The following is a 12285-nucleotide window of genomic DNA, read 5'->3' on the forward strand; positions in this document are numbered from 1 at the left end:
AACCCAGGGATTGAATCCAGGTCTCCCGCATTGCAGGCAGACTCTTTACCAGCTGAGTTATAAGGGAAGCCCAAGAATACTGGAGTGGGCAGCTTATCCCTTCTCCAGCGGATCTTCCTGGCCCAGGAATTGAACCAGGGTCTCCTGCATTGCAGGCGCATTCTTTACCAACTGAGCGATCAGGGAAGTCCTCAGGCGCTTGTAGTAGTAGTAGTAGTAGTCGCTCAGTCGTGTCCGACTTTTTGCGACCCCATGGACTGTAGCCCGCCAGGCTCCTCTGCCCATGGGATTCTCTAGGCAAAAATACTGGAGTGGGTTGCCATTTCCTCCTCCAGGGGACCTTCCCAACTGTACATAAAGGAGACTTCATTAATGTGCATTAGAGGATACCCCAGGTTAACCTGTCATAGAAAACTGTCTCTTGAGTCTTTAAATTCTGTACTAATTCTATACCTCTGGTTGGCCTATTGTTTGTTTAGGTTTTAAGGTGAATGACCTGGGGCTGTTATTTCCATCAGCCTAATTGAGAATCTAAAGGCACAGTTGAAATGTCTATTTTTCTTGCTATCCTCAGAAGTGAAGTGAAAGTCCCTCAGTCGTGTCTGACTCTTTGCGACCCCCGTGGACTACAGTCCATGGAATTCTCCAGGCCAGAATATTGGAGTGGGTAGCCTTTCCCTTCTCCAGGGGATCCTCCCAAGCCAGGGATCGAACCCAGGACTCCCGCATTGCAGGCGGATTCTTTACCAGCTGAGCCACAAAGGAAGCAAATAAGGGGAAATGAAGCTAAACCTGGAACAGGAAAGGTTTAAATGTGCGAAGGGTGTCCAGTTAGCAAACTTATAAACGTTTTGGCAACAGTTTAAATCACAACCTTATTTTGTTGCCGTTGCATTCATATTTATTCCAATACCTGAGACATTTAAGGCACTCAGTGATATGGGCCTTGATTTCTAGTCTACTTAAAGTCGCTCAGTCGTGTCCAACTCTTTGTGACCCCATGGACTGTAGTCTTCCAGGCTCTTCCGTCCATGGGGTTTTCCAGGCAAGAATACTGGAGTGGGTTGCCATTTCCTTCTCCAGGGGATCTTTCCGACCCAGGGATTGAACCCAGGTCTCCCGCATTGTAGGCAGACGCTTTACCATCTGAGCCACCAGGGAAGTCTACTGAAAGAGTGCTTTAAATTTCACAGGACTTGTATTCTGCACCCCCGAACCAAACTTCCTCAGAAGAGACTGCTGCAAATTTACTCCATGATTCTCATTCTTTTCAGCTTACAATACAAATAACTCACTTTTTGCAACCTAGGTCTTATAATAAAGCACTGCTGAAAAATTAAATAGAAGAATGTTCAGTTGCCATATAGGCTACAAAAATGATTTGCTGGTGGTGATTTTTAAGCTTGATTCTAAATAGATTTATGAAGAATGGTACTTGGAAGACATGGTTCAAATTTTGCTACTTAAGGTATCTTGAGATTATAGGCTCACTCTCCCTAAAATTTCAAAAAGCATAGAGCTTAGGCTCTTAAGGGTATAGCAGTGATAAAAACTTTCAGTCATTTCTAAAAAACAACACTTGATAGTTTTCTGTCTCCAATGGTTCTCTAATATACATGTAGAAGGAAGGCAACAGGAAACCAAGAATAAAAATAGCTGAGCTCTCCACAATTGGGCTTCCTGCTTGCTTTCCTTGCTCAAAAGAGGAGACACCATCTCCTCTTTATGAAGCAATAGAGGCTTCATAGACAACTGGGCCACTCCAGTGACGGTCGGCATCTGATGCCCCATATCTCTCAGTTCTTCTTGTTGCCAGTGGTCGGCCTGGCGATGGTGGTGAAATGGGAGCAATTAATCTGTAGAGTAATCTGTAAAAACATCTTACTGCTCTGTATTTTCTTGAACACTGCTAACTGCTTTCTGGATGTTTTTACACTTTTCCTCCAAATCACAGAATCTCTCCTCCCAAAGACTGATTAACTGGTAAAGTTCCTGTTGAATGTATTTTCTTTGCTTTCTTCACGTCTTCAGTTTTCACACAGCTTCTGTGATTCAGCCAAGGAAGAAACTATATTTTAGTTCACGTAGATTGTTAACACGGTGTACTAAGAAAGCCATCCATTTCCTTCTGATCTTCTATCTTATTAGCCACAATAGACAAAGTCTTGAAAATATTCTTCAGCTGACTACTGATTTCCAGGATAGATGCCACAGTGGGGGATAAAGCTGTTCCCAGTGACCTGAGGAGGTCAGTAATCAATTCCTGAAATACAGTTCTACTTTCTGCCATTAACGGTTCTTTCAATATCATATCAGACATCTGAGAAACAAGTGTAGACACATTTTCTGGAATCGATGCGAGAGACCCAAGTGCTGCGGTAATGGTGTCTGATGCAGGCGTACTGGACGTCGGCAGGGCACCAAGCAAGGGCTCGTGAAGTCTAGCATGGCCTTTGTTTCATGCTGCCACCCTTAATTCTTCCATATTGTTAAACAGACTATTCAAGTCTTTGCCAAAAACATCCTGAACTTCTGCGTTATGCTGATCAACTGCCTTTCCTTCAACTGTGTTAAGCAACCCACTGGCAGCATCATGAAGTCTCTCCTCCGTACTTTCCAAAGCCGAGGTGATATATTCTTCAACAAGCTGTAATTTCATTTCCTGCAAATGTCTTTGAGTGGTTTCAAGTTCCTGTGTCTTACTTTGCAGGTCAGATTTGCACGGGTTAAGTTCATTTTTACTATCCATAAACAATTCTGTAACCCTATTTAGCTCTTCCTCAACAGCAGCAATTTTTTCAACCAATTCTACAATTTCTTCCTCCTGAACACTTAGTTTTCCACTCATAGCTCTAACATTTTCTTCAGAAATGTACACTCCATTTTTTTCACGAGTTGCAGTAAGATCCCGTTTCAGATGCTCTATCTCTTCTGTATATTCCTTAATCAGAGCTTTCTTGGTGAGTTTCTGGTTAACCTCAGGCTTTCTTTGCTCTATGAGCATATTCCAATGTACTCAGATTCTCCTCCAGGTTGAGAGATGCAGAAGAAACTGTTGCCATGATAGATGTTCTTGTACATCCCCCAAGAGAGTCCTGGAGGATTCTAGTCCATTTAGATTCTCAATAAGGAACATGAGGTGTTCTTTCTACAAGAGCAGTAATAATCCTTCCCAGAGTCAACAGGGACTGATTGATATTTCCAGCTTCCCGAGGTCTCTTGTCAACTGCTCCAGAATGGCCAATGTTCTCACTGCCTGCAAGATCAACCTGAATCAGCTTTCTTGGTGATTTTCTGGTTAACCTTAGGCTTGTTGAGTATATTCTTTGCTCTAGCCCAATTCTGCCACCTCCTTTCCCCATCATGTTGCCAAGACTCGGTTCTTATAACTTAGGGATACTAATGACACATTTGTCCAGTGGCCAATGGACTGCTGTGACATTCAAATGAAAGGTATTGGTAAAGTGAAATTCATTCATTCACGAGTAATTATTGATGGGTTGTTCTAGATCCTTAGGAAAATGATGGAGTAATAATTGAAGGTTGGAACTCTGAACACCCCCCCACCCCACCCCCTGCCCCGCACACACAATACACACACACACACCCGTAGACCAAATCCTGGCTTCCTTACCCACAAACTGTGGGAGGATTAATAATACTTGAAGAGTTATTGCCAAATTTGTGCTCCAACTCTTTGTGTCCGACTCTTTGCGACCCCATAGACTGTAGCCTGCCAGGCTCCTCTGTCTGTGGGATTTTTCAGGCAAGAATACTGGAGTGGGTTGCCATTTCCTCATCCAGAGCATCTTCCCAACCCAGGGACCAAATCCACGACTCTCTCATCTCCTGCATTGGCAGGCAGATTTTTACCACTGCTCCGTATTTGCAAAGCATTTACCACACAGACAAAAGTTGCTATAAAAGTCTTTGAAAACAAAAGATTTCTTTGACATAAACTAGGTTGAATTACTCTTTAAGGAGACAACTGAATATCTTATATCAGAAGAGGTAAGATAGAGCAGTACACACCAGTATAACAAAATTCTTTACATATAAAATGAAGTTTTAATTATTAATCATTAGCCGTTAGGAACACAGATGTCCAGGATGCCTTACTTTACTTGGGTTACAAATAAAGATTAATTCTACTGCCATTAGAGCAGCCTAGGTTTCTTTTTATTAATTACCCAAGTGATATGTGAATATGTTCCTTTAATAAGTAATGAAAACATTTAGACGAGGCTAAAGTTCTCTGTGATATCTGATGTAATTCTCCCATAACACATGAGGAAAAAAATGATCTCAGTAGCTTGAAACGACAGCGTTATCTGCTCAGATTTGTGTCCATGGCTGGGCAGTGGGCATCTGATTCCACAAGACCCTGACTTACAGACCCGAAATGGCAGTTTCTCGCCATCTAGAAAGTGACACCGCAGCAAGAAAGCAAGACACATCATGGATCAGAGTGACACGCACTTCCCGTCCCATTCCACTGGCCCTTGTCAGGCACATGGACACTCCCGGGTCACAGGTGACAAGGGTCAATCCTGTCATGCACTTGACTCCATCCCTGACCTTGGGAAAGCTGCTTAATTTCCCTGCGTCTCAGTTTCCTCGTGTGTGAAATGAGAACAGATACAATACTAATTTCAGGGCATTGATAAGTAAGTGTGAAGTGCTTACAGTGGTGTTCAAAGTCTAGCCAGGATGCTGATGAAGACGACGCTTTGCGTGTGTAAAGCGCTGTAGTCTAAGTGTCTTGTGCTAGCCTGTCATTTATAAGCAGCTGCATTTTCAACCCACAGAATAATCTTCCATTGTGTTCCATAACTTTGGTGTGTGCACACACAGATGAATGTAATGCATATAAAACATACCTATTTCTGTTTCCATGCAAACGTTGAGACCCAATTTTAATGCTTTCGGTCTGAGGCTACAGCACAATTTATAGAGCAACCAGTGGGTGGATGCTGGATATTTCCTCATGTGAGCAAGAGAAGACGGGCTGCTTTCAACAGGCAGTTCTGGCCCACGTGCCCACTGGCCTTTGGCAGTCTGATGTCAGAGGCGACGTAAATCAGGGCGCTCAGATGCTTGAACGGTGACACCGTTGGAAACCCGGAGTCTTTCTTGGCCCATTTAGAACAAGCACTGTTGGCTTCTCAAAAATTAGTTTCTTTTTTTTCCTTCTGGGAAACTGAGTATTAATTCATCCTCATAAAGCACATGTCTCTGGAATAGCCAACCAGCCACTAATATTCACTTCCCTTTAGCTAGTTTGTCTGTGTTATTAATACCATGCAGCTCCATGCTCTTCCACATCCCCATGACAGTCAATCATCTGGTCAATTTGATTTTTTTAAGCCTTAATTGAACCCCTAAAATGTGTTTACTCTGAACGCATTAAGGTTATACTTATCAAATCGGAACTATACACCCTCCTTAAATTATCTTGAAAACAAAATCAATAGTTTATTTAACCAGAGTCAAAAGAAAAAGAAAAGGGAAAAAAATGCCCTGGGGAATTTGTGTAATAAGTTTTACTTAGAAAGAAACAATGTGGATAAACGGGGAAGGAATTTCAGTGTGAGGCAAAGAACATGGGGTAGCTTGGAGGAATAGACAGGCACCTAATTTAATATTGTTCCTTTCTGTGCAGTTTCTTACAAAATAGGTCACCAGCTTTTGCTGCTTTCTGAGCAAGCCATAGGAATAAACAAGCGGCTGACATTTTTTAAATATGACAGCAGCTGGATTTAATACAGGCATTTATAGCATTTCTTTAACCAAATATTTGAGATCATTAAAAAACTGGGCTGACTATTAATGCCTCCAAATTGGACTCCAGGGGGAAAATTTGATCTAATTCAGATGCCTCTACCTAAGCTCCCAGTGTGTTTTACATTTGCAGGTTCTCAGTTTTTCTGCTCCGGGTCATAGCTCCTCTGTATTGAGAAATGAGGATCTCCATGGAGTGACAGATACAGCCCAATATTCTCTAAAACCGGGGTCCCCAACCTCTGGGATCTGACGCCTGATAATCTAAGGTGGAGCTGATGTAATAATAATGAAGTGTACAGTAAGTGTTACGTACTTGAATCGCCCCAAAACCATCCCCCCAACCGGGTCTGTGGAAAAATTGTCTTCCATGAAACTGATCCCTAGTGCCAAACACTAGGGATCAGCTGGGCTAAGATCTGAGCCTTTCCATTAACTAATCTTCTACTGGCACTTTGAGGATATCCGACAGTAAGCAGGAGGCAACTTTTTCTTCCAGAAAAGCTGATGAACGTCTCCTGGGGGATGGATGGTTGGATTGAAGTCTAAACATAAGAGGAAACAAGAGGGTTGGTTATTTCGTCCAGCTTCCAGATCTTTCCAAGTTGCTTCCCTTTTGGATCTACATGTGCTGGTCCTGCAAGTCTTAGAATTCTCATCGAGTCAGATGAGAATTGGGAATCCTGCAGCTCAACTCATCTTCATTAGCTCTTCTGTGTCCTTTTTCATCAAATATTTCCTGAGCGTTCCCTGGCACCTGGCCTTAATCCAGGCTCTGTGCTGACGGTGGAGACCGTGGAACAGAATAGCTGTGATCTTTGCCCAATCTGAGAGAATAGAAAATAAAGGACCTACAAACAGATAAACAAGATAGTTTCAGGTGCTGAGAAGCACCATGAAGCAAGCAGGACCAAATATTATGTCACGGTCTCTAATATCTAGAGACCCGAAGCGTCCATGCTCTATTCTTTTCAAAAACTTGATTCACAAATTTGTTTCACCTGGTGACCTTCCCATAGCTTTCCAACACAGCTTCTTCTTTTTTTTTTTTTTAATTTGGCTTAAGTTAACTAGAGCCAGTCTCTCCTGTTTGTGACCAAAGAGCCCAATAGATACAGAAATAGCGAAAAATAATCAAGGATTCTTCCTAACAAGATTGTCCTCAGAACTTCAAATACAATTGGAGGAGAAGGGTAAGACCTGCCCTGTTCAGAGGAGACACTTGGCAGGGTTTTGGCTGTCCTGCATGTCAATTGGAAAAAAAAACAAAAACACAACTTGAGAGTTCTGAGTCGTTTCCTGGAGTCAAAGTGAGGACTAGACTGCAGAAGACAGTGTTTTGGATAGCTCTGATGAACTGCCCTGAAGGAGGTCAGTGATCTGAGTGAGGGGGGTGCTTGCATCAAGCTCGTATTTTGGCAGAAGCTTGCTGCCAGTCACAAGGAGCAGGTGTGTGTTTGTGATTTTAGTGCTTTGCTAGCTACGGGAAGATGCAAGAATCTGGGCTCATAAGATCTTCTCCTGAAACTATCTAACATGTGACGTGTACTGCCAGTTTTGCCCAGAGTGCCTCACTCTGATGTGTTGAAGGCCAGTGACTGCAGTGGCTTGTGACTTAATCCTTGTAGGGGCAGATGGCGCTTGGCACTTGTATCTAAACACTGCCAGTGTCTGCGGGGGAATTCCCGTCTTAGCTGCCATCCCATCCCCTGCTTCCATGACCTCTCCTGCAGGTAGAGCTCTCACCTGACCAGGGCTTGGCCAGTCGGCACGTGGAGGCTTCCCTGAAAGCTGGTGATGCAGAGAAGCAGGGTTAGTGACGACTCTGCGCTGATGATAGGGGCATCATGACTTGTCTCCAGAGACAGCTGGGACCAAAGTGCTGGAATCCAGTGCTCAAGTTAACACTGCAGAGCTCCACAGTGTAACTGAGACAGGATTTCTAGCTACAGAGACTCCCAGAAGCCTGATTTGCTGTCCCTCCCAGAGAGCTGGGGAGCTTCCTGTTGTCACTTATTAAATTCCTTTCCTGCTTGAGTTGAGTGGACACAGGTGACCGAGCCCCTTGACAGAGGCGTGGTCAGGACCTTCCTCTCCACGTGCCCATCCTTTCTGAGTCTGAGCAGCTGGTGATCCTCAGAGCCACCGAACTGTCTGACTGGGGAGTGGGGGAACCTTTCCTTGTCGCCTGCCTGAAGCAGCTGACAGACTAACAGAGCAGAAAACGTTTTTTGCTTCACAGTATGAAAATTGGATGGTAAATCAATGGTGGGCCATCTGTGAACACGTTCCCACAAATGCCAAGTGTTCTGAGTTGGTGGACAACAAGTCCCTGGAGAGTTCTTCTCAGCATCGATATTCATAACAATGAAGATGGATTCTCCTGAGGGTGGGGTAGGGAATAGGGCTGGTCACAAAGTGGGGGAGAAGCCGCCCTGGCTCCTGAACCTCGTGAGGAGTGAGACACAGAGGGTTGGAGGTTGAGGGGAAGGAGAAGAGTCAGGATCAAGTGAAAAGAATACGTTGGCTGCTGGGTCTGACCTTCCTGGCTGCTCCCCAGTATCCATGATCTCTTCTGGAGTCGTGGAATCCCCGAGCCTTATCTGATCACTCGGAACATGTTGGGAACTCATGCAGGGGCTCATGGCCAGTTCTAATCAGTGGGAACATGAGTGTAAGCACTGTGTTCAAATTCTGGGAAGTATCGTAAGGACCGCAAGCTGCTTTCCGGTTTCCTGCAGCTGGAAGGCAGACTCAGGTAGCCTATCCAGGGCAGGCGCCTTAAGGCAAGAGTGAGAAGCCTTATGCTGAGCCCGGCCGAGCAACAAGGTAGAGGGGGCCTGGGCTCTCAGTGTCTTGAGAGCCACAGTGTGAGCCCTGCAGTGCCCACGTTTAATGGACACAGATACTTATCTTTAAGGCACTATCAGTCTTGGAGGTTCACAGAAGGCTGTAATCTCTCTAACACACAGTCTGTGTTGCTCAGCACCGGGCTAGGACCTGGGCAGAGGAGGAGGTCGTTGAGAAGAGATTGTGTAGTTCCAGTAAAATGTCTGGTAGAAAGAGAACACACAACTCCACAGGGGTGGAGACTGGGTGGTGAGAAGCAGTGGGTAAGAGTTACGGGTATGAGTGCGGCAGACACTTGGGGCTTGGTCAGGGTAGGTGGGTGGGGGAACCAGGCCCCGAGGCTGGAGGATGATGGGAGAATGGCAGAGAACAAGGCTTACCTTCCAAGGCTCAGAAGGCGAGTTGTCCCTCTTTACTAAGTCAGCAGGAGGTTATTGAACCGCACTGGAGTGGGTTTCTAGAGGGTTCCTTAACCCGCAGTTAAGGTGCACAGGGCCCAGCACACAGCCAGGGCTCAATTATTTGCCTCATGAAATAAAGATGGGATATCTGTACAGTAATCCACCAACCAAGTGTGAAAGAGGTGGGTAATGCGGTTTGGTGGTTAAAGGAAGGATGCCAGAACCTGAAGACTGGGGTTTAAATGCTTAAAGTCTAGCTTTACCATTTAGCAGGTGATGAGTAATCTGGGCAAGGTAATTAACAAGCTCATTCTCCCGTAAATGGGTGATTGTGATGATAAAGCCTCTTATAGGGATTGGCCTTCTGGGTGGCGCTCTGGTAAAGAATTGCCTGCCAATAGCAGAGACAGAAGAAACTCCGTTTTGATTCCTAAGTAGGGAAGATCCTCTGGAGTAGGAAATGGCAACCCACGGCAATATTCTTGCTTGGGAAATCCCACGGTCAGAGGATGGCAGGCTACTGTCCTTGGGGTCACAGAGTCAGATATGACTGTGCACACACGTCTATAGGGATTGTTGAGTGGGGTATATACATACAGATGGAATAAATATTTAGCTCAGTGCCTAGAAAATATATGTGCTGGATATAGAACTGGAGCATTATCATTTTGTAGTTGATTGCAAAAAGATGACCCCAGGGTCTTTAAGCCAATTTCCTCTTTCTAAAATGTCCTGGCAGCCTTTCCCCTGATGTATTCAAACCCCCACCCTGGTTTTGAGCCCTGGTAAGCCTCAGGTCCTCTCTAGGAAAACCTATTCTGACCCCAGAGATCTTCTGACATATATTATTTCTTATTGGGGTCTAGATGAGGTCTGTCCTGGTCATCTTCATGGTCCGCTGGAGAAGGGAATGGCAAACCACTTCAGTATTCTTGACTCGAGAACCCCATGAACAGTATGAAAAGGCAAAATGATAGGATACTGAAAGAGAAACTCCCCAGGTCGGTAGGTTCCCAAGATGCTACTGGAGATCAGTGGAGAAATAACTCCAGAAAGAATGAAGGGATGGAGCCAAAGCAAAAAGAATACCCAGCTGTGGATGTGACTGGTGATAGAAGCAAGGTCCGATGCTATAAAGAGCAATATTGCATAGGAACCTGAAATGTCAGGTCCATGAATCAAGGCAAATTGGAAGTGGTCAAACAAGAGATGGCAAGAGTGAATGTCAACATTCTAGGAATCGGCAAACTGACATGGACTGGAATGGGTGAATTTAACTCAGATGACCATTATATCTACTACTACAGGCAGGAATCCCTCAGAAGAAATGCAGTAGCCATCATGGTCAACAAGAGAGTCTGAAATGCAGTACTTGGATGCAATCTCAAAAACGACAGAATGATCTCTGTTCGTTTCCAAGGCAAACCATTCAATATCACAGTAATCCAAGTCTATGCCTCAACCAGTAATGCTGAAGAAGATGAAGTTGAACGGTTCTATGAAGACCTACAAGACCTTTTAGAACTAACACCCAAAAAGATGCCCTTTTCATTATAGGGTACTGGAATGCAAAAGTAGAAAGTCAAGAAACACCTGGAGTAACAGGCAAATTTGGCCTTGGAATACGGAATGAAGCAGGGCAAAGACTAATAGAGTTTTGCCAAGAAAATGCACTGGTCATAACAAACACCCTCTTCCAACAACACAAGACTCTCTACATGGGTATCACCAGATGGTCAACACCGAAATCAGATTGAATATATTCTTTGCAGCCAAAGATGGAGAAGCTCTATACAGTCAGCAAAAACAAGACCAGGAGCTGACTGTGGCTCAGACCATGAACTCCTTATTGCCAAATTCAGACTTAAATTGAAGAAAGTAGGGAAAACCACTACACCATTCAGGTATGACCTAAATCACATCCCTTATGACTATATAGTGGAAGTGAGAAATAGATTTAAGGGCCTAGATCTGATAGTGTGCCTGATGAGCTATGGAATGAAGTTTGTGACATTGTACAGGAGACAGGGATCAAGACCATCCCCATGGAAAAGAAATGCAAAAAAGCAAAATGGCTGTCTGGGGAGGCCTTACAAATAGCTGTGAAAAGAAGAGAAGTGAAAAGGAAAGATATAAACATCTGAATGCAGAGTTCCAAAGAATAGCAAGAAGAGATAAGAAAGCCTTCTTCAGCGATCAATGCAAAGAAATAGAGGAAAACAACAGAATGGGAAAGACTAGAGATCTCTTCAAGAAAATCAGAGATACCAAAGGAACATTTCATGCAAAGATGGGCTCGATAAAGGACAGAAATGGTATGGACCTAACTGAAGCAGAAGATATTAAGAAGAGATGGCAAGATCTTCACGACCCAGATGATCACGATGGTGTGATCACTGACCTAGAGCCAGACATCCTGGAATGTGAAGTCAAGTGGGCCTTAGAAAGCATCACTACGAACAAAGCTAGTGGAGGTGATGGAATTCCAGTTGAGCTATTCCAAATCCTGAAGGATGATGCTGTGAAAGTGCTGCCCTCAATATGCCAGCAAATTTGGAAAACTCAGCAGTGGCCACAGGGCTGGAAAAGGTCAGTTTTCGTTCCAATCCCAAAGAAAGGCAATGCCAAAGAATGCTCAAACTACCGCACAATTGCACTCATCTCACATGCTAGTAAAGTAATGCTTAAAATTCTCCAAGCCAGGCTTCAGCAATATGTGAACCGTGAACTTCCTGATGTTCAAGCTGGTTTTAGAAAAGGCAGAGGAACCAGAGATCAAATTGCCAACATCCTCTGGATCATGGAAAAAGCAAGAGAGTTCCAGAAAAACATCTATTTCTGCTTTATTGAGTATGCCAAAGCCTTTGACTGGATCACAATAAACTGTGGAAAATTCTGAAAGAGATGGGAATACCAGACCACCTGATCTGCCTCTTGAGAAATTTGTATGCAGGTCAGGAAGCAACAGTTCGAACTGGACATGGAACAACAGACTGGTTCCAAATAGGAAAAGGAGTATGTCAAGGCTGTATATTGTCACCCTGCTTATTTAACTTATATGCAGAGTACATCATGAGAAACGCTGGACTGGAAGAAACACAAGCTGGAATCAAGATTGCCGGGAGAAATATCAATAACCTCAGATATGCAGATGACACCACCCTTATGGCAGAAAGTGAAGAGGAACTCAAAAGCCTCTTGATGAAAGTGAAAGAGGAGAGTGAAAAAGTTGGCTTAAAGCTCAACATTCAGA

At 44.2% G+C, this 12285-nt stretch overlaps 1 pseudogene across 1 annotated transcript; it reads right to left on the bottom strand.

Moving 5' to 3' along the window:
• Positions 1 to 812: 812 nt before the first annotated feature.
• LOC147360054 (kinesin-like protein KIF11) lies at positions 813 to 8385 on the bottom strand (annotated as a pseudogene). The gene is made up of 3 exons (XR_015138588.1): positions 7528 to 8385; positions 4881 to 6632; positions 813 to 3256 (listed from the first exon to the last, which is right to left on the bottom strand). The product of XR_015138588.1 is annotated as a kinesin-like protein KIF11 (transcript).
• Positions 8386 to 12285: the final 3900 nt, after the last annotated feature.

This window comes from Bos grunniens, chromosome 13 (genome assembly GCF_055505025.1).
Source record: "Bos grunniens cultivar Pamir isolate PY7600 chromosome 13, Bosgru_T2T1.0, whole genome shotgun sequence".
Classification (NCBI taxonomy): domain Eukaryota; kingdom Metazoa; phylum Chordata; class Mammalia; order Artiodactyla; family Bovidae; genus Bos; species Bos grunniens.